At 44.5% G+C, this 21,997-nt stretch overlaps 1 protein-coding gene across 3 annotated transcripts in view; it reads left to right on the top strand.

Moving 5' to 3' along the window:
- Positions 1-21,997, top strand: part of dnc (phosphodiesterase dunce) — a 708,859-nt gene that overhangs the window by 104,826 nt on the left and 582,036 nt on the right. The window lies entirely within an intron of this gene.

Raw genomic sequence — 21,997 nt, 5'->3', positions numbered from 1 at the left:
CCGCCAGATGGCGCAGCGTGTCCAGAGGGAAACGCGAGAGAGGAGCCCGGCTGCAGTGCACGGCTCATGCATGACGCGGTTTAGCTCTTGCGACATAATGTAGTGTATAATGAGTATCGGACAACCAAATTACATGCGCACCACCACTTGATTGTTAAACGCATTACCGACGACAAACATCTCGAAACGATGGGCACTGCTGGAACTTTCTTTTTTCTTCTTTAGCGGTGCAACGCGTCAGGGTTGGAATCTGAACAAGTTGTCCCGACACGTAGAAAGAGCGGTGACAGCATTAGGATTGAAAACTGAGCAAGTTGGTATATTTATTCATGTTGTGATTTGTGCAGCGCTCGCGAAACATGAAACGACTGAAAAGGAAGCGCACAGGACCGTGCGTGCCCTATGTATTTCCGCTTTCGTCGTAGCAGGGAAACTCTGGCGAGTTCCCGTAAGGTCGTACTCAACAAAAAACAGGGCTAACTAAGACAAAGGACGAAAAAATAAGGCAGGTTCACACATGCCGTTTCGTGTTTCCTGGACGCTGCACAAGTCGCATAGTGAGAGGTGACAGGTGTCGAAGACAGCCTAACACCTTCCGTGCGGCGCTGTTATGCCGAATTCTGATACAAAATGACCAATATATTTTGCATGACTCCTGTGGCAACATGTTTGAATTTTCTCTGTCAGAATAAACTCACTGCTACTTTCGCTGCCCTATCGATTGTGGGCTGCCATCTGCCAGAAGCGCGACAAAGCCGTGAGACGAAACCAGCTCGACCATGACTTTGCTAAAAAAAAAAAACGAAACTTAGAGGGGCTGTCGACGAGTTGAGCTTGTCCTTGGCCGTTTTTCCCAGAAACGCATGCACTAACCCAGCTTGTCTACGGCACGGAAGGGGGTTAACAATGGACGCTTTTTTTTCCATTTCCTAGAAGATCTGAGGTCTACGTATGCTAGATCGAGTGGTGGTAACTCGTGGTCATGAACGATCGCCCAATGGCCGGCGTCGACGGGCTGTTCCTCGGGTCTATGACATCAGGAGGAGGGCTTAAAGGGACACTAAAGGCAAATATCAAGTAAAGCTAAAGTGATAGATTAGTGCTCGAGAATTTCTAAGGCGTCGATATTATTACGAACAGAGCCTTAATAATCGAGCAATTGAGGTAAATGCAGTACATGGTCAGAGACGCCCCCGGGACATTAATGCACTTGCCCGATCACGAAAGTACTCCTTAGTTAAATTCTGTCACTAGTACTCAATTATTCGTTTCAAAAGAACAACCTTGTATTATAAGACGAAATAAAATGCTACTTGACCTGTTCTATTTAATTTTTTTAGATAACAGAACTTATTGAAAGTACCCTTGACAACGACGCGGGTGGTCGAAAGGTTTCATTTTCGCTCGACTCCACGCCGCCCACGCTTTCGCGTTTCACTAGTTTCGTCATCGCATAGTGCTGCGCTGGTTTTGCTGGCTCGCGAAACTCGCACAAACTGAGAGAGCAGAGAATTCAACTTCCATGTGATGTCGCGGTATGCCCGAACTGTCTTCGCCACTTGACCAAAAATAGCTGCAGCGGCGAATCCACCATTCTGTCTTGGCTCGATCGGTAGCGCCGTCTGTCTGGCGGGGTTTTACTCACCGACAGCAACAAAGGGTGGTGATGGCGTATGCAACGTCACCACTCCCGTGGTTGGATGGCAAGAGATTTGAATTTCGGAAAAGACATTCCGACCCTTCAAATGCAATTTTCTCGTAAACTAAGTGTTTTCTTTGCGCGAAACAAGCGTTGTAGGCTTTCTGGAAAAGTATTTAAACAGTCCATGTCGACTTAGTATTTGCCTTTAGTGTCCCTTTAATGGAGAGGCCCTCGAGCGCCGCAGGAGTGAGCGAGGGATCTTTTTTGCGAGACTGTGAGCTCCCTTCTACTTACAGTGGACCGATACGTGGCTCTCATGTTCATTGCAGCATTCTCTACAAATCGCCAGCCTTTTCTTACTGCGTTCGAAAAGTGTTGCAGCACAGCTTAAAAGACTGGAAGACGACAGCACAGATCAGAGGGCAAACTGAGTGACTGATATTATCGTTTAGGTTAACAGGGACGAGCGGCCTATAGGCGGCATCAAGTCACGTAAGTCTGTACAAGACATTACTGATGGTCTACTGGAGTAACAAGACGGGTGCAAAGGCAAGTGAAACGCAATCGGGAATGGATGAGGGGAAGGGGGGGGGGGGCATGGGATTATGGGATTCGTATTCAAAGAGCGAGGTGGCTTAATAACGAAGAAAATTGGCTAAAGGAAAATAATTTTGCAATTGCAGTCCTGGTCAACAAGACGGATTTTTCACTCGAGTATGACGATTTTTACTCCCTTCATACGCACTGTACCCTGCTTATCGTACTTCTTGTGCAAACTCAAACAGTTCTATTAGTACTTGCTGAGACTGCAAAGGCACTACTTCAGTATTTGCACAGATTAAAAACACCGCCTCTTCGAGCATTCCTGACATAATGTCATTAGTGATAATTGATGGGGTTCAGCGTTTTAAGGCAGCGCTCGGGTCTGTGGGGTACACTGCAGTGAAACGCAAATTACTTAACCACTTCTAGTTATTTAACATGTCCTCGTGAACCTTGGCGGCGGGTCTGTTTGCATTCCTCGCCCGCATGAAAAGCAGCCGCTTCAGCGGTGAGTCGGTGTCGCCGCTTTTCGCTTAGCAGCTTAATACCGTCTAGCCACGCAATGCATGTGCGGAAGAATTGAATAATAATGAACTCCGGATCAACACAATATATTTTAGACCGTGCTCTTACCTATGTTAATGGAGCTTATCGCTAAATGAATTGCCACGTCACTGTAGTAAACCGCGGCTAAAGAACGGGTCTGTTCTGTGTCTTGGGGATATAGATAGGAAAGTCTACAGAATCACTGAAAAAGACGCGAATAGCGAAATCTTTATTTCCAGGGGCCGCTGTATACGCCGGATTACTTAGTCATGCACTTGGATCTTGGACGTCGTAAAATTTCGAGGCAAGTCGTTCTGCGAGAACACAGCTGGGATTCATTTCCTCGTTTTTAATTTTGTCGTTCTGCTTTTTCGACAACACTACGGGGAGACTATGGTCCTACCGGGGATATCGTGTTTTATTGATGCCTACTACAGATTGCCGGAGTCTAGTGTTGGCTCGTAAAAGTAAATAAATAATGATAATAAAATAATAGAATAATTGAAGAGAGATTGAGGTGCCGCTCGTCTCATATTAAGGGACATAGTTATGTGATCGTAAAGTCGATTAGATGGCTTAAGGACGCGTAAACATGGCGAAATAGAAACGTCGTGTTTCTCTGCTCCTGGATTTGAGGAGCGTGCTGCGCGCCGGAGGGAATCGTCGATTTTCGCGTAGCCGTGCGACAGTCGTAAAACGTTGGGGCGTTTATTGGCCTTTTCGTGGTCGCGAGTCAAAGTTGCGCAGGGCGCACTGCTAGTACTGGTGCTACCGGTGGGGGGGGGGGGGGGGGGGTTGCCGAAAGAGATGAAGTGACGCCGATAATACCGGGACGAGCGAGACGATGGCTCTCCGTGCTAATGGACGTAGCGATGAGATTGGCTTCTCGATGCGTTTACGAATTCAGCGTTTCCTGTAGTGATTGAGCAGCTCTTCAAAACTTGGAGTCCCCTATGCGGAAGATAAACTTTATCACGCGCTGCACCTGCTTTATTTAGCGCAGGCAGGAACGATCAAAGGGTTCTACATGAAAATAATAATAGTAAATTTAGAAATAAAAATACCCGATAGATTTTACGTGTCAAGCCATCGCACTGGACTTTTTGCATCATTTAGTGTTATCATTATATGGCTTCGCTGTAAAGATTGATCCTTTTTTTTAAATAAAGCCTAGTCCTCAATATCTTCCTGGCTATCTCACGGCGGTAATGCTCGTAATGTTTCTATATTTTGTTATCTCAGTCTAAAATGAGATGAGGCGTAATCAGGTGGCGCGGTCTGCTCGTTGCACCATATCCTATAATGTATGCATAATCCGTTGCATTCCTGAGAAGAAGAGCTGATGCGACGTGCTCGCTATCATATACAGCACGTTGACGACGAGCTTCACAGAAATGGCGTTTAAAAGCCGACTCGCTGTAGGGGTTCAGTGGCTGTGGAGTGAACGTCTCAGAACAAAGTCGCAGGATCGACTCCCGATCACAGCGGCCGCATTGCGTGGAGAATGGTATGCAAAAACACACGTGTGCCGAGTTTAGGATGCAGTAACTCGCACCTCTCATTTCTTCAACGCTGCGCGCGTGGTACTTCCACGTTACGAACGGCGTGCGCGTTATCAACATGATATTGCATTCCTGACTGGAAGGTACCGCAAGCAGCTTTCAAGAACGGAAATGCTAGCAAGGCCGACTACGATTATTGTTTGGATACAAAATATGCCCGAAAGGGTTAAACGTTTTTGTTTAGGGTGCCCACGATGTCATCGATACCATCAACGAACCTCACAAATCACGTTCATATGCTGCAAAGCACACACAGACAAAGCTGCAAAGACATGCAGTCAGCGCAAATACGGTGTACTGAACATTCCAAGTAGAATCGCAGTCACGTCTGTGGAGGCAGGTCACCTCTAGGTTGGTGCAGCAAGAAGCTTCAAATGACGCACACGTGGGCACTCCTGGTCGTCTTTTCTTGTTTCTGCCTCTGTTACGCGTTCGCTCTTCACACAAAAATTATGCAGTCAGTTACGCAACTAACATACGGATGGCTTAGACGATGACTTGCAGTTTACAAAGCATATACTCATAAAATGTTTACACCCTTAAGGGCGTTGCTTTGACCTATGGCTAACATCCTTACGCCTTAATGCTATGATATAGTTTAGTGTACATGACAGACAACTTAGACTACACCTGCAACAACAGAAGCCGTAGTTCAAACCTCTCGAATAATTCTGACCATCTGGTGCGTACCGTAACCTCTGACGCGGTAGCTGGACAGCTGTAGGCATTAAATTTTATTTTATGCACTCTTCGTGTCGTCTGTCGCAGCTATCGTCATGTTTGCTTGCCAAAAAGCTTGCTGGAAAAAAAACAAAGGTTTTATCCCCATCAGCTTTGTGATCTGACCCCTTCAGTGTGGCGGCGTTAGCCACTGAACAAACCAAGCACCTTTTATACGCCTGTAAGGGTGCTGAAATATTTAGTGTAATAAAGTCGCCGTTTTGCAGAAGCTGTTTGCTTCCATGACAGGCTCATGTTGCATACTATCGGAGGGTGATTTTTAGTTTTATTTGTCTGTATCCATATCGCCGATTTTTTTCAGCGAACTGTTTCTCATTTGCCGCCGGCGTTCCACTTTTCATTTACGTGAATAAAATTGAATTACACTGAAATAAACCTGTAAAAAAGATAGCGATTATATGTGACAGCGTCGCTCGTGCCAGAAAAGGACCCCTGAGAAAATCACTGAGTAAAGCAGTGCTTAAGCAGGCAGCCTAAAGCTCCAAACCGCACTTGAAACACAAGGGGCGGTCCAACGGCACCCCTGCGTCTTTATGTACGCCGATTTCCACTGGTCCCGGTGATTTTCCTGATCGCAGAGATACTTCGCGAGCAGACAGCGCGAAAAATGTTCTTTCGGTCCAGCCGGCCATGGCGGCTGGATGAAGGGAGAACGCATCCCCAAAGACAACGGCGGTAGAAACGCGCACATAGGGGAGAAACAAAGGAAGCAACGTCTCGGTTATATACAAACGTAAAACGCGCCACAACGCCAAGTCGTCTCGGCGGGCCGTACACAGAGGCTAGACCCAAACGTCTCGCGAAAACGCATGTCCTCCAGCCGCCGCGCTTGGAATGGGCGTCGGACGCGTCTTGTTTCCTTGCCAGTTCTTCCTCGGCTTCGTGTCGCTTTCGGTCGGCGTAATCTCCCCTGGAACGGGCAGGATCGCGTTCTGCAGGAAGCACCGGAATGCGATGCGGGACAGGGATTCGCGGGGATGGGCAGCTCTGTTCTCACTCCGAATTCAGGTCGCTGTGTAGTCGTGGCATCTTTAGAATGTCCCTTTCCTTCCTATTCTGTCTCAGGACAGCTGTGGTTGTGCGCATGCTTCATGCCTTCAGATGAGAGCCCCTGGCGCGACCTAGCGCGTTTTGGCATCTTTTCTCTGTCTCTCTCTCACTGTGTGTGTGTGTGTGTGTGTGTGTGTGCGTGCGTGCGTGCGTGCGTGCGTGCGTGCGTGCGTGCGTGCGTGCGTGCGTGCGTGCGTGCGTGCGTGCGTGCGCATACGTGCGTGTGTATAGGGGGTTATAGTTAAGCCAACACTTTAAGTCATCGGTTACTCTTATCACGGATTACTCAAGGGCAGACGACATTGCTATTTCAGAATATTTGAACGCTTGCTTTCTACAGTTTTCATTGCTTCTTGACGTAAATGAATTATGGTTACGTTTTAAGCAAATTGTATATTTTTGTGAAAGAAACTACATTCCCTCCGGGAAGAAACGGGTCAACACTGAACATCCTTGGGTATCGCGCGAAATATAACACTTAAAATAGAAAATTAGAAGGAAGCGCAAAAGGAAGACCGCATGTGACCTAAAATATCTCGTACCCACGCTACAAGATAAGACACAGACAGCCAAGGAACGCTTTTCCCCATTACTCTGCCTTCTTACATGACGAATAAACCACAAAAATTATTGCGGACTATCGAGGGAGCGGCACACCGTATCGCAGATTACTGTTTCCAACGAAGCTGTTGTTCAGCCTGACTTCGTAGCAAGCAAATTTAATGCATTTTTTTCAATCTGTATTTACCACAACTACCTTTAATGGCTGGCCCCTCTCCACGTTATCAGTTCGATAATCCAGTGCCTGAAATAGATATCGACCAAGAAGGAAGTTTCGTCTCTTGCAGAAAGTGGATGTAAAAACCTTATAACTTTATAACAAATGCATTTTTAAAAAACACGCAGTTTAGATGTCAAAGTACTTATACGTAATTTACAGGCGGTCTTTGGAAACTTCAGTAATACCTGACGACTCGCGAATGGCCAGGGTAATACCTGCGCACAAATCTGGCTCTAAACTCGAATTAAATAACTATAGACCTGTTTCATTGACATCTGGGTGCAGTAAATTGTTTGAACATATCCATTATAAGGTCACAATATTGCATTTAGAGAATAATACCCTCCTATACAACCGACAGCAAGGTTTCCGTTCAGGTTTATCTACTATTACTCAGTTATCTGAGATAACCCACAATACAGCTGCCGCAATAAATGATAAAAGCCAAATAAACGGCATTTCCTTAGATTTTTCAAAGGCCTTTGATGTTCTTCCCCATCTAGACCTTACTACGAAGCTAACTGTCATTCGTCTACGCGGGAAAACAGTTTCATGGATAAAGAACTGCCTCAAGAATAAAGAGCAATGCGTAGCTTTGAGCGATAGTAGGTCTGATGGCCTTAACGTTTTGACTGATGTACCACTAGCTTCAGTTCTTGCGCCTCTCCTATTCCTAATCTACATCAGTGATATTCAATCATGCGTTCAGCCGCCTATTCAAATGCGCGTATTTGCCGATGACTGTGTAGTGTACACAATAATAACTAGCAGAGAGGATCAAATAAAACTAAATCATTCGTTAGCTTCAATACAAAATTGTTGCAACAATGGGGGATGGAATTAAATGCAACAAAAGCTGCCAGTCTCTCCTTTACACACACAAAAAAAAGAATGCACTTCAGCTTACGTGCAGAATAAACAATATCCCGCTCAGAAAATGCGATGAGGTCACATATCTAGGGGTCACTCTTACAATGAAATTAAACTAGGAACTTCAAATAAATAACATATATGACAAGCGTCTAGGTAAACTGCACTTCTGGAGAAGAAAACTTGATAATAGACCTCCAAGTGTTAAATTAAATGCGTGCAGAACTCTCACTAGACCCGCTTTAGAGCATGCCGACATAATTCGGGCCCCGCGCCATATTATACCATATTATTCATCGTATTCTGAAATACGAGAATTGAAAACAGAGCAAATAAACATGACGAAAAGTATCGACTATGCTCATGACACAATCGCGGACTTAAAGAGAAAACTGGACGAAGCTGCCGCAAAAAACGTTCAGCTCGAAACTGCAAATGCCGCTCTGCGCCAAGAAAATGCGACCCTAAAAAACTCTTTGAATGATATAGAGCATCGAGTAACTAGCAGTGAGCAGTACTCTAGGAATGTAAATTTGTAGCTACAGGGTGTCATTAAGAAGGAAAACGAATCTGTCGATGACCTGCTATGCAAAATTGGTGCAGCCATCGGTGAGCCGATTGCTAGAGGTGACATGGAAGCATGTCACCGAGTACCAAGTAGAATAGAGAACAAAAGCCACATTGTTGTTCAAGTCTCGTGTACAGCGTGATAATGTACTGAGAAAAGCCAAAAAGGCACGCCTCACTAATGCAGACTTGGGCATAAGCAGCTCAACACCTTTTTCACCGCCTGTGTACGTCAATGAGCACCTTTGCCCGACGCTGAAAAGGCTGCTGGCACTTGCGGTGAAAAAGAGATATGAAATGAAAATCAAAAAAATTATGGGGTTTTACGTGCCAAAACCACTTTCTGATTATGAGGCACGCCGTAGTGGAGGACTCCGGAAATTTAGACCACCTGGGGTTCTTTAACGTGCACCTAAATCCAAGTACACGGGTGTTTTTCGCATTTCGCCCCCATCGAAATGCGGCCGCCGTGGCCGGGATTCGATCCCGCGACCTCGTGCTCAACAGCCTAACACCATAGCCACTGAGCAACCACGGCGGGTCAAAAAGGAAATCAGTGTGGTCCTTTAACGGAAAGATATATGCCAGACAGTCCGACGCAACACCTGTCGTGCACATACCAAGCGAGTGCGACATCGATAAGATTTTTGCAAGGCAGGGCGGTTGTTGAGTTAGAGTAATGTGCTTGCCTGTATATATAGTAGGTTTTTTTTTTCCTTCTTGATATGGATTATCTTGAGCTTGTCCTTCCCCAGTGCGTTAGCTCACGTCACCAAACAAGTGACTCAGTTCTACATATTAATACAAGATCACTTAACCGCAAGAAAGATGATGTCGCAATTCTTCTGGAACAATTTCAGTTAATCTTTAGCGCTATCATGTTGACGGAAACTTGTGGAAGAAATGATGATCAGACATTCAATTTGGACGGTTACAATTTATTTCCCTAAGTCGCCCAAATAAACGAGGTTGGGGTGTGGCCCTGCTCATTACAACAAAACATAATTGCCAGATTGTCCCTCAATTTACTTTAGTAACTGATGATTATGAAATACTAACAATTCATTGTAAGCTTCAGCTGTTTTCTGTACTGTATCGACCCCCAGGTGGAAGTATTGCCAGTTTCTTGTAGTTCTTTGAAACGTTTTTGAAATATGTTTGCAATAACAGCTTACACCTGGTTTCTGCAGGAGATTTTAATATTAATATGATTGAAGAAAGCAATGTCACCCGCGCACTCAACACCCTGTTAAATTCCACTCGATTTACTAACTTAATTACGACGCCCACTCGTACTACATGCTCCACAGCATCGGCTTTAGATCTTATCGTGATAAATAGTGACACTATTGTCTACAGCGCAGGTAGTATCATATCTGATATTAGTGGCTACTGTCCTGTCTTTCTAGATTACAATAACGAACCACTAGATAAACATTTACGAGAGGAGCAGCTGATTATTCAACAAATAACAGCAAAGAGTATTGAATTCTTCAAAAACGACATAATGAATCAAAGCTGGTCCACTGTAACGGAGAAGAAAACTGCAAATGACACTTATGATGACTTCATTAAAATTTTTATTCGTATCGGCGTATAGGACTGTGCTGTGGCTTTCTCACCCTATGAAGTGATCTTTTTTTCATTTTCTAAAACATTCTTATTATATTTTGTTTCTGTCACGAGAAAAGGAGTAGCCGTCACCATTATAAGGTGACTACGTCTCTTTTATTTTCATTTCAACAAAAAGAAAATTCGTATCTACGCGAAACATTTTCCTTTCAAAACTTTCAAACCTGTAACAAAGTCTAAAAACCTTGGGTCACCCGTGAGCATCTGAAAATGATAAAAAATAAAAATATCTGTTATCATTCATTCTTGCGCACACGCTCTATGGAAGTGTTGGAAGAATTTAAGAAACTTCGAAATGGACGAAATGCAGAACTCAGACGAGCTAAAGAAGCCTAATATCTCGTGTTTTTGAAAATGCTGGTCGACAACAATGTAACGCCAACTTGGAAGCTCATCAATAATATACTTCGGCGTGAAAATATACAAGCTCTGACTGAATCCGTAACACCTTGCGGTCGGGATTTAGCTGGCACATCACTCGCAAATCACTTCAACAACCACTTCTTAAACGCAGTAACTCCACGTAATGAACTTCTGGAATTGGCTGCAGGACGCGGTAATATGAAGCAGAGCATCTTTCTTGATCCAACAGATAAAAACGAAGTGTATAACACTTTCATGTGCTTAAATAATACTAAATCACTCGATGCCAATAATTTGCAGATCTCTCCTATAAAACACGTTATACATTTCATCACAGAAGTTCTTGCACATATCTAGAACTTAATTATCGAATCTGGGGTTTTTCCAGAAGCTATGAAAAGAGCCACAGTATCAGTGATCTTTAAGGGAGGAGATCATAACATAGAAAGTAATTGCAGACTTATTTCTGTCCTTCCTGTCTTCTCTAAGTGCCTAGAAAAAAATTATCTTTGTTCAAGTTACGCGGTTCTTCAATAAATTTAGTGTTCTAACAGATGCACAGTTTGGCTTTCGAAGCGGAAGGTCTACTGAAACTGCACTGCTGACACTGAAAGAAGCTATAGTTCATCGCATTGAAATAAACGAATTCACACTCGGTATTTCTTTAGATTTCAGCAAGGCCTTTGATTACCTCGACCACAGCATTCTTTTGCACAAACTAGAATCAATAATAATAATAATATTTGTGGTTTTACGTGCCAAAACCACTTTCTGATTATGAGGCACGCCGTAGTGGAGGACTCCGGAAATTTTGACCACCTGGGGTTCTTTAACGTGCACCTAAATCTAAGCACACGGGTGTTTTCGCATTTCGCCCCCATCGAAATGCGGCCGCCGTGACCGGGATTCGATCCCGCGACCTCGTGCTCAGCAGCCCAACACCATAGCCACTGAGCAACCACGGCGGGTAAACTAGAATCAAATGGCATTCGTGGTAGTGGCCTATCTTTACTAGAATCTTATCTTCAAGATAGATTCCAGAGTGTACACATTCATAGATGTAGCTCGTCATTCTTACCTATCACTTGCGGTGTACCGCAAGGGAGTATTCTGGGTCCCCTGATGTTCAATGTTTATATCAACGATATCGTGAACATGGACACAACAGTTAAGTACGTAATATACGCAGATGATTCAACGATACTTATCTCTGACATTGGCTTGCCTCATTTAATATCCAGAGCTAACGACGTACTTTCGGAGATTTCCTCGTGGTCAAAAATCAATAGACTAAAGATTAATCCAAATAAAACTAAAGCTGTTACATTTCGTGCTAAAAATAAAATAGTGCCTACTCACCAGCCGTTAATTCTTGATTCACAGCGAATAGATATTGTTGATACGCATAAAATACTTGAGGTTTACTTTTCATCGAACTTAAATTGGGATGCTCGCGTTAACTACATATGTAGGAAAATCTCATCTGTAACAGGAGTCGTGTCTCGCTGCCGTAGTCTGCTGCCACTCAAGGCCAAACTTCAAATATGTCACGCATTGTTTAACTCACACTTAAATTATTGTACGTTGATTTGGGGCACAACAACAAAAACAAACATAAATAATATACTTGTTCTAGAAGAAAGGATAATTCGCTACATTCGAAACATCGAACGTCTGGGAAGCACTTGCAAATCGTTTGAAAGGTTCAGTATAGTTCGAGTTGACAACATTTACTCATACTGTTTGTTGAACACACTCTACTTCTCAAACAGAGAACTCTCGGACTTTATTACAGCCTTATCATGTTTAGAGTGTCGTGTTATTACAGTACCTACAAGAAACACCTATATATGGGCTATACCTCGATTTCGTACAACTTATAAGTATCAAACTTTGGCATACAACGTCCCAACAATACTAAACACATATGAAAACACAACCAGTTGCAGTAAAAAACAGTTACGTTCTTTCTTTTGTTCTACTGTTTGCTAGTAAAAGATTCATATCTATAAATATCTACTATATATAATATATATGCTGCTTGCAAATAAGTCATTAAAAGCATTATTTGTTGTTTTCTTTTTTGCAGCATTTTTAGTGTGTTTGTGTGAGTGATAAATATGTGGTACTATGTGTTGAAATTTGTATATGTATTCTCATGTGCATCGTATTTCAAGTGTATTTCTGTGATTTATGAATATGTTATATTATGCATTGTAATCTGCATGCTTTTTATTTTTGCCTTTGTAACGGCGTATCTTAGTCCTTTACCTGTGCACCTTGTATAGCCGCTGCCATGTAACGGTCACCTGGGCCCCGTCAGGCCGTTTTTACGGCTTTTAGCCCAGCGAACCTTCCAGCATATTGTCTGGTAAATAAACTTGAAAGTATTTAATCGACAAACTAGACCGCATATAAAGCGTAGCACTGAGATTCATATTTTCGCAATGTTCGCGTCAGACGAGCATTACAAGCCTGCACGCCAACACTAACATCCAACCACTAGCTCAACGCAGGATGGCTTCCAGATTAAAATTTGTACACTCACTTTATCACGGCTCCTGTCGAATATAAGAATCAACATGCATTTAAGCGCCATTCAGACATTCAACCCGAACGAGTCATAATAGATCATTACATCACCATCCCAGTCATAACAACGCTCACAAGCAGTCTTTATTCCCGCATGCTATTTCCCATTGGAACATGGTACCTACTGGTGCTGTAAACTGCTCATCTGGCAATACATTCATTAACAGCATTCAGAATTTGGAATCCGAATGTTAATGAAGTTATTAGTGTTGTCTGTATTTCATAAGCAGCATCTTGGGGCTGCATAGTTACCGTAAACGTTACTTTTCCTCTTTGTACGAACCGCTCTTTTAAGCAGTGTGTGTGTGTGTGTGTTTATTGAACATTTCGCTTTTTGTTCTTCTCCTTTTTTGTCTTTGTTTTGGATACAATGGTATCATTTTTTTTCGTTTTCTTTTGGTTTTAACTGTATTCCATGTTGTGACCACTTCTAGATGGGCCAGGCGAGGGCATGAAGTATTGTAAAATAGATATATATAATAAATAGTTAATTTACTTTAGTCACACAACAATATCCAAGAAGTAACGATCGTATAGGTGGATTAAAGGGGACGCACAGGGCACGCTATGTCGTCAGCAGCGCGGGAACGTTTCTAAAGAAAAAAAATAGCTATAGTGAACCTACACTTTGCGGCACGTGTATAGTAAAGGTTGGTGCATGTGTACTAAGCGGACTGCGAAGTACTGTGTCTATCGCCTGAGCGACGATAGAAAAACGCTGTCATCACCAAAGCACCAAGGAACTCTCGCGTCCTATAGCATTACCTGTGCGCACAAGGGAAAGAATGAAAGTTCAAATGTAGCGTCGACGGCAAAATGTCTCTTCTCACTGGCTTTATCATAACTTTTGTACGTTTCGCGCGATTGCTGGGTTGCTTTTCAAGCCGCAATTTATAGTTAAATATCACCTTGTGTCAGTATTATACGAGGCGAGTCCACTCGACTGCGTTTGAATTGAAAACATCGATAAAGCGATAAAGCGATAAAGCCGCCGGGGTTTGTAGCAGCAAAAGCGCATCCAAAAGTCCCGTTGGCTGCGACGCCACGTCACGAGTTCGCCTCGACGGATCAGAGCTGGCGAAACGGAACACCTCCTGCCGCATCAGCGCGCAGGTGTTGCGTGAGGCAAGAAAGGCATCGCCGAGAAGCCCCGTCACCCTCGCTCTCGCAAGCCTGCGCGCAGTCCGTATCTCTCACTCACCCCCAGTGGGCTTGACTGCTGCGCGTCCTTGCCGGCCTTGGTGTCCGCTGCTGTTTTCGCGGTCTCTCGTCGCGCAGGGCGCGGGTGGCCTGCGGCATTGGCACGGCAGGCTGCTGCTGCTTGCTGGCTCGGGAAGCACCGTATCGCTATGGTACATTACTCGCAGCGCAAAACTCGAAGGAGCACTCGGCGGCGTTCAATTGGACATTAATTTTTTCGCATTCACAACTGATAAGAAGTGCTTAGTGGTGTTCGTCTTCTCTATTTAGCCTTTCACGTTTATGTCAAATAAGCCTTGTTGTCCAGTGTTTTGCGCCTTCGCAGTCTATATGCTATCGAAGAATATGGAGGTTTTGCTCACGGTTCCCGGAGCTCTCAGAAGTTGAAGAGAATGAACAGATTTCACGGCAACTTCTCTTACGGTGCAGGAGGATACGAATAATTGTAGGTTTTAGAGACCTGGATGTCGACTGTAGCTAGAAGCACCTGGCTGTCGTTTACGATTTTCTTTTTGCCCTACATGTCTTGAGTAATGTACAGTTAGTGCATGACGTATGACGAGCATGAGCGATGTCTAACCACACTTAAATGATTAAGCGCACAGCGAAGCGCGTAGAAAGTCACGAATGCGTGAAAGTTCCATAATTGCATCACACCAAACAACACAAAATGTCTGTAGCGCGAGAAAGTCATCACGACGTCACCGTGTAACGAAAACTAAGCTACAGGAATTGCGCTATTCACAAAGAACCAATAAGGTCACTGTGCACAAGAAAAGTGTGCAAGGCTCTGACAGGTTCTTTTGGTGTATAGGGACAGGACCAGGAAGGCCCGTAAAATTTATTTGTAGGTAAAGAACGCCTGTCTAAGATGTCAAGACGACCATGACGTGTCTCCCGATGTTGGTGAAACTGTGGGCATTCGATCGTTTGGTGTTAATTAACTGCTTGCAAGAAATCTTGAATAGCAGAAACAGCGATGAAGCGTATTTGTTCCCCCCCCCCCCCCCCCCCCGAAGCGGCCGTTGCTTTCTGCTCGCTCGCTCGCTCACTCACTCGCTAACACTGTGTATTGAAGAACCGTTGCGTTTGCTGCCCTTGGAGATAAGAGATGCGTCGTGTTTAGATAGATATGACGCCGTTTCCTTTGTTCTTTCTTGCATACTATTGAGGCCCGTAGAGACACTCCTTGTCACGAGACTTTCGAACGAACCTGACTCGCCCTATTTGCTGTCCTCCGCACGTGTTCAAAAACAGTTTTATCTTTTAACTTGCTATGTTTGTTTGGGCCTTGCTAAAGCCACAGCGCATATCTGGTTGCGAAGAGACGCACTGCATTGCGGCAGGCCTTGTGGAGCTAAGCAAGCGCTTATGATATCTCATTCGTTCTTGCTGTTTTCCACGTTTTCTTTTTCTTTTTGCTTTGCCCCCCCAGATATACCAGGTGTTTCTCCTTAAACGAAACAGAAAAAAAAAGTCTTAATTCCTCCCGAAATGCGAAGCATCGATTGCGATGGCAAATCAGTAGACAGCTATACGAAGTAAGGATAGTAGTTTTATCGGCCGTATAAAGTTGCAAACATTCCCCTATTAATTAAATTAACAAGCATGGTGTCACGCGCGCACAAGCAAACAGGAACACATTTCAAGCGATGGTCGCGCACACTCGCTATGAACACGCTGTAGTGAAAAATCCTGGCAGCAGCAACGAGCGAATTGACCTTCGTGCTGCCTCTCGTTCCAATGCGAAGTAAGCGGTGTAGGAGTTGAGGAGGACGTTGGGATGAAAACTTGGGAGGTTTATTTTACATTATTTACAGTGAGCGTATATTAACAGTCTTAAAGTCATTACGGGCCGGCAGCAACTCGGCCGCTGCGCCCCGCGGCAAGAAGCTCGAAAGAGAAGAATCAAGGAATGCTCTCGGAATGCTCTAGGAATGCTCTGGTCTGCGTCTTTTAAGCCTTTCGGTGTCTTACAGACACCTCACTTTCGGCCAATGGGAGAGCCCGCTCAAGTGACGCCATTTTCGGCGAATCGGCGAGCCCGCTCGGGTGTCGTCATTTTCGGCCAATGGTAGGCGCCCGTGCGATGGAGTCACACCCGGTGAAGAGAGTTGCTGCTTGGTGTTTGTCCGAGGGCTTTCTTCTCCCTGCGGTTTTGCCTTGCTGACTTGCAATGCACCGTCACAATACATGGACGGGGGCGACGCCGCCAGGTTGTCACGGCGCATTACAGCCGTCTTGCTTCGGGACCCACTTTACCCGCCACAGTGCCAGGCTCTCGCTGCACTTTCGGGAAGAGCCAAGCAGTGAATAGCCCCACCGGCTGCACACGAAGTGGGGTCCGCCAACTTGTTTGCACGTGCCGTGCCTCAGGAATGTGGCATCCGTGTTTCTGCGCTCCTTAATTAGCTGTGGTGCGATTCGATGTGGTCTGGGGAACTCGAAGTAGGCTCAGGAAATGGTCCCGTATCTAACAGCGGCAAGAAAAAAGCGCACACGCAGCTATAAGCACTGGGCGTACTTTGTCCCTATCGCAGATTGCTTTCAAGTTAGGGCCCGCAGGGCCGCGCCATACGCAGCTGCCACCAAACTAGAACATTCCCCTCCCCTCTCCCGGTGCCTTACGCACGACAAAAGTTGGCGCGCTTCCTCCCCGTTTCCTCCCTTGCGCGCGCAAGATTGAATCCCCATTGTCGGCTCACCATCTCGCGCTTTCAATCGCACATGCATCATACGTCACGCGGCAAGTATGTTATTACCCTTGACCTTTTAAGGAACATCACGCCGGCTGTGACGGCAGAAATGCGCCTGCAGTATTCATATAATTGCTATCGCAATAAAAACATATGTAGGGCACGCCATTTTTTTTTTCAGATAAGTCACGTGGTTAGACAGACGACGGCAGCACGAAAAATGTCTGCGATAATTTCGTGAAATAATTAAAACATTTTACTGCACATCTAGTTACTAAATTTGCGGGACGTGTTGCAACTGCGAAATTGTTGAACATTTCAGCCACGCAGCAGGGAAATCGTGTTTGCTTATCAGAAATTCTAAGCCTATCACCACAATCAAGATACTTGTCCCCAAAACTTGCTAAAAATCGTGTTGGCATTTCAGTTAAAATCATAAGGAGCTACTAGAGGTACAATTTTGACAAACTGTTAACTCGAACGCCAATGTATGTCGTAAAGCATTTTTATTTTTTATTTATTATTTTTTTATTTAGAGAATACTGCAGGCTATCGGAAGGCCCTAGCAGGACTCGATATATATACATTCAACTAATACAAGTATGCGTGCGATACACATGGATCAATACAAAACACCATGTATTGTGACTGCAACAACACAAACAAATAAGGTAGAAATTGTGATAACAAAAACAAACAAAAAGAGGGCGCTTTTACACATCTATAAGATCTGTAATAAATGCCAACGCAGCAGAGCACCACATTTTTTCAAGCACCCAATAGTTAGGTTAGGCTATACAATCAGGCTAATATAAAAGTGCACCAAATACTGCAACAAAAGCTTAAGTAACAACATACCAATTACAATCAAGCAAATGGAGATGCATGTGCATAAGGTAACAAGGTACCAACAAAACGGAAAAGTACGAACATAAGGTAACAACAAAACAGAAGAAAAATGATACCACTACATCCTATGTAACCATTTGCTCGATTATCTCAGTGCTGTGCAACCATGCGGATGGAAGGACGTTCCAGTGATTTACCGTGCGTGGAAAAACAGAAAATTTGAACGCATTAGTTCTGGCGCTGAAGGGGGTAAGGGACTCAGCATGACGATGCCTTTTTCTGAGTTGAAGGGGGGCGATATATAAAAATATGGTTTTAAAGCTAGTTTCCTATGCTTCAGCTAAAAAAGAAACTTCAGTCTTTGGATCTTGCGCCGAAGCTACGGTGTTCGTATGCCGTGTTGACGCATTAAAATGGTCGGGGAGTCTGTCTGCCGATACTTTGAATAAATAAGCCGTATAGCTTTCCGCTAGATCCTCTCGAGTGCGTCCATGTTAAGTTTCGTGTGTGGATCCAAAACAGTAGCAGCATATTCAAGCTTCGATCGACGAATGCGCTGTTTTGCCTCGACCGGTGCGTGTTTTATGTCTGGGGAAACAGAGTTTGCGGAAGCAGTACGCGCAAGCATTTGATATGTAGGAATTCAATTTCAACGTGTTTGTTATAGTTACTCCTAGGTATTTGTAGTTTGCGACGTCAACTAGTCGCTTTGATGCAAGCGAGTACGGGAAGGTGAAACAATGTAATTTTCTGGTTATTTTCATAAGAAAAGTTTTCTGGGCGTTAAGGACCTTGTCCCATTTTTCACACCATTTACGAATTTTCTGTAAATTATACTTAAGGAATGATTGGTCCTCCGAACATTTCACTTCGTTCAATAGCACACAATAATCATTAAAACGTCGCATACAAAGTGGCTTACTAATTACATCATTCCATCACTACAATATCATTTATGTATATTCAGTGCCTAGTTAGAGAGTTGGAAGCTGTAGATGCCTCCGGTTTTCTAAATTTCCAGTTTTTCAACAAATTTTGGGAGAAAAATTTGTAGCCGAAACCAAAAATTTGCTCCGTGCATTAGGTAAACTCTAACTTTTTTTTTTCTAACTTCAACAAACCGGGTCGAGTCTGGGGCAGTGAGTTCTGAGTAAAACGATTTTTTTTCTCGTTCCCATGAACTGAGATTAGAGTTCCTGAGGTAAAACTTTCACTTAATTTCCAAGAGTGTTTCGCCGACTACACGTAACCCGTTTGTTCCTGAAAGGTGTCTTCACGGGGATGATTCGCATTTCAAGGGCGTTGTTACGCTGAAATACGCCATCTGACTAAGCCCTTCCTTTGAACTGTCCTCTCCCAGTCAGCAGTGGCCAATGAGAGCACGAATATTGTCTACTACGATTCGTTTTATAATCGCTGGGGGGGACTAAAAAGGATATGTGTAAGAATTTCTCACGCAATGTGGAACACTTTCTTTCGTACTCCCTAAATCAATATCTGCGTGTCGTTTTCCTGGCTTCTCATATCCTCCAATCAATGACAGCTCTGTTGAGCACTGTGTGACAGGGTATAAACAACGAGAAGAAAGGGGGTTAACCAAGGGGCCCGATTTTATTAGTCATATCAGAAGAAGCCAACAAACACTGACACCAAGGACAACATAGGAGAAATTACTTGTGCTTAATAAATGAAATAAAGAAACGATAAGTTAATGGAAATTAAAGTGGATGAAAAAACAACCTTTTGTTTTTTGAGAACCGAACCCACAACCTTCGCAAACAAGCGTTTTAGGCCAGCGTCTCCCCTTTTCTTGTCTTTAACGACCTCTGTCGTTTCGCTACTCTTCAAGCGCTAGCTTTAGGTTCTCAATGATCTGAGCGTAGACCAGGCTAACCTAGACACCGTGGAAACGAATCTGTGGGCCAGTGCTGGCATGTAAAGAAAACGAAAAGAAAGAAAAAAGAAAGTAGAAGACGCTCTCTTGGGAAATCCCCATCGTTCATTCTCCCTTGTCGTCTCGCCCCCATGGCCGGAACTCTTGTCTCCTCTACACACGCTTCCTGCTTCGGAGCCATGCGTCCGATCCTGCTTTGCGATTTGCGAACGATAGCTCGCGATTGTTTCAGGAACTCACCTATCTCGCCACTTTCTTCTCCGCTCTCCTGAAACTGTTTTCTTTCGTGACGTTAAAACTATGCAGTCATGTGAAGTAAATGAAGAGTAGGGAAAAATATCTGCTCTTGTTTCATCTACATATAGAACTAATTAAAGAAGGGAAGTGAGCGTGAAAGAATATACAGTCGGTGTCCTATGCTTTTCATGGCTTCATTGTCTCGTGGCTTCGTTTGGTTGTTTCTAGTCGTAAACCGAAACCCTCGGTTGTGATGATTCTTTTCGGCCATTGAAACGGTTCGGTGGTTCATAAATGGGATGCTTCTGTGCACTGAATGCGTACATGCGTCCGCGAATATACGTGCACAAACACAAGGCGCATACTTGCAGCTATCCATACATTCGCACTACGCGTGGCGTAAACGCCGGCACAGTGAAAGTTTTCAAATGAAAGGAGGTAAACTTTGAGCAAATGACGCTGTAATGAGCGAAATGTAAGTGTATATATATGTACAGCGAACATACTCAGAGAAAACACACCTGATGAAGCACATGGTGGAGTTGTGCGTATATTTTTCCTGTAAAGTCGTGCCGCGCGCTGTTTTTTATCGGCAACGATTCGCCAGCTCGCCAACACATTCGCTGTCTGCCAGTGTTTAGCATTGCCCGGGAACTTGGACTGAAGATGCGTTTATGTTTTTTTCTTTCATTATCTACTGTGCCTTCGGGAACACTGCATCGTCTTTCTGCTGGCACCTCGGATAGTGAATCTCTTTGAGCAACTTTCCGCACCGCCTAAAGTGAACGACGTTCTAACGCAAGCCCCAAATGAACACAATGGCGGCGTGGTTGGTTTTATACTTTTTTCTAAAGTCAGGTCTGAAAACGAAGGCATGCGTACGGCATGGCGGAATACTTTTGTCCCGCAAGCATGGGACTGCAGTGACTGCAAGCAGCGAAACATAGCTTATACGGTTTGTTGCAGTAGCCAGTGAGTCTTGCTAGGAGCTTTTTGCTAACAGCAACATTGTAGCCGTACCTGCCTGAGCTTACCGAAAACACAAAATTTAGCGCATGCTGTCACTGCCGAAAGTCCAACAACGTAAGTAAGTGAAGTTTTATATATGTCGTGGCTTCCTACATTGCTCTATTTGGCTTTGTAAATGGAACAAGGGGTCGAAGTCTAGCCCATACAAGTGCGCATCCAAAGTTGCTGTTAAAGAGACTTCCTACCCTTCCTACCAAATAAACGTTCAGTTGATAGTCAATATTCTATTCCTGCGGTCTGTCATTATGGTGTGATTTTTGCTCTGAAACATTAAATATTACTACGCACTAACTTACTTAGTTTGCCCTACTTCCAAGGCCCTGCGTTTCAGTTATTACGTTCTTTTTTCGTTATATTTTTTAACATTCTAGTCAGTTCTGGCAAAAAGAAAGAATTTGATTTGGTTGATTTTGTTTGAAACACTTCTGTGTGTTACGTTTAGGTTTATGGGAGCTTTAAATTACGCGTATTTTACTAAGCTCGAACGCATGATGGGTGACGCGAGTTGCGGGCTTGCACTTCACTGCACGGTACTGAGACACAACGCCCATATGACCAACGCGCTATGCGATGACCAATATTGGAAAGTGTCTGTGAGAGAGAGACAGAAAGGGAGGGAGAGATAAAGATAGAGAGAGAGTAAGTCACAGGAGGCAGTGACCGCGTTCTCGCAATTTCCCCGCCCAATCGCCGTGTGCGGAAGAAAGGAAACGGTCCCGATGGATTTTCATATGCGACGCGGTTTCCCGTCTCCGTCGTCGTCTGCGGCCGACGCCGGCTCCTCGCGCGTTAATAATTCAGCGCGGCTGTTTTAGGCCGTGCTCGCTTATTCATTACCTTATTAAGCGAACCTTCCACCCCAGCGCGACGCGCCCCTGACTTCCCACGGGAATCGTTGTTCGGTTTGGCACCTTGTTTTCATCCCGGAGCGCTTCTTTACATAATGCACAGCGACTGCGCTTTCCATTCTCGCTAGCGTCCCCTCTGCCTTGCGGTTGCCGCGGCCTCTGCCAAGACGTCTGCTGGCACCGGTCGCGATCTTCTTTTCCTAATTAACCGAGCCACTAATTGTATTACTTCTTTTGTCCTGCGATCGCGCGTCAAGTCTAAGCCGAAGGCTGTTGTTTGGTCGGCGTGGAGAAAGCAGAGAGGGAGGAGGAGCAGGAATTGCCAGAAATCAATTAAGGGTCCTGCCACTTTTTT

Source organism: Dermacentor variabilis, chromosome 10, assembly GCF_050947875.1.
Source record: "Dermacentor variabilis isolate Ectoservices chromosome 10, ASM5094787v1, whole genome shotgun sequence".
NCBI classification, from domain to species: Eukaryota; Metazoa; Arthropoda; class Arachnida; order Ixodida; family Ixodidae; genus Dermacentor; species Dermacentor variabilis.
The sequence above is the reverse complement of the archived record's forward strand: the minus strand, read 5'-3'. Positions and strand labels throughout refer to the sequence as shown.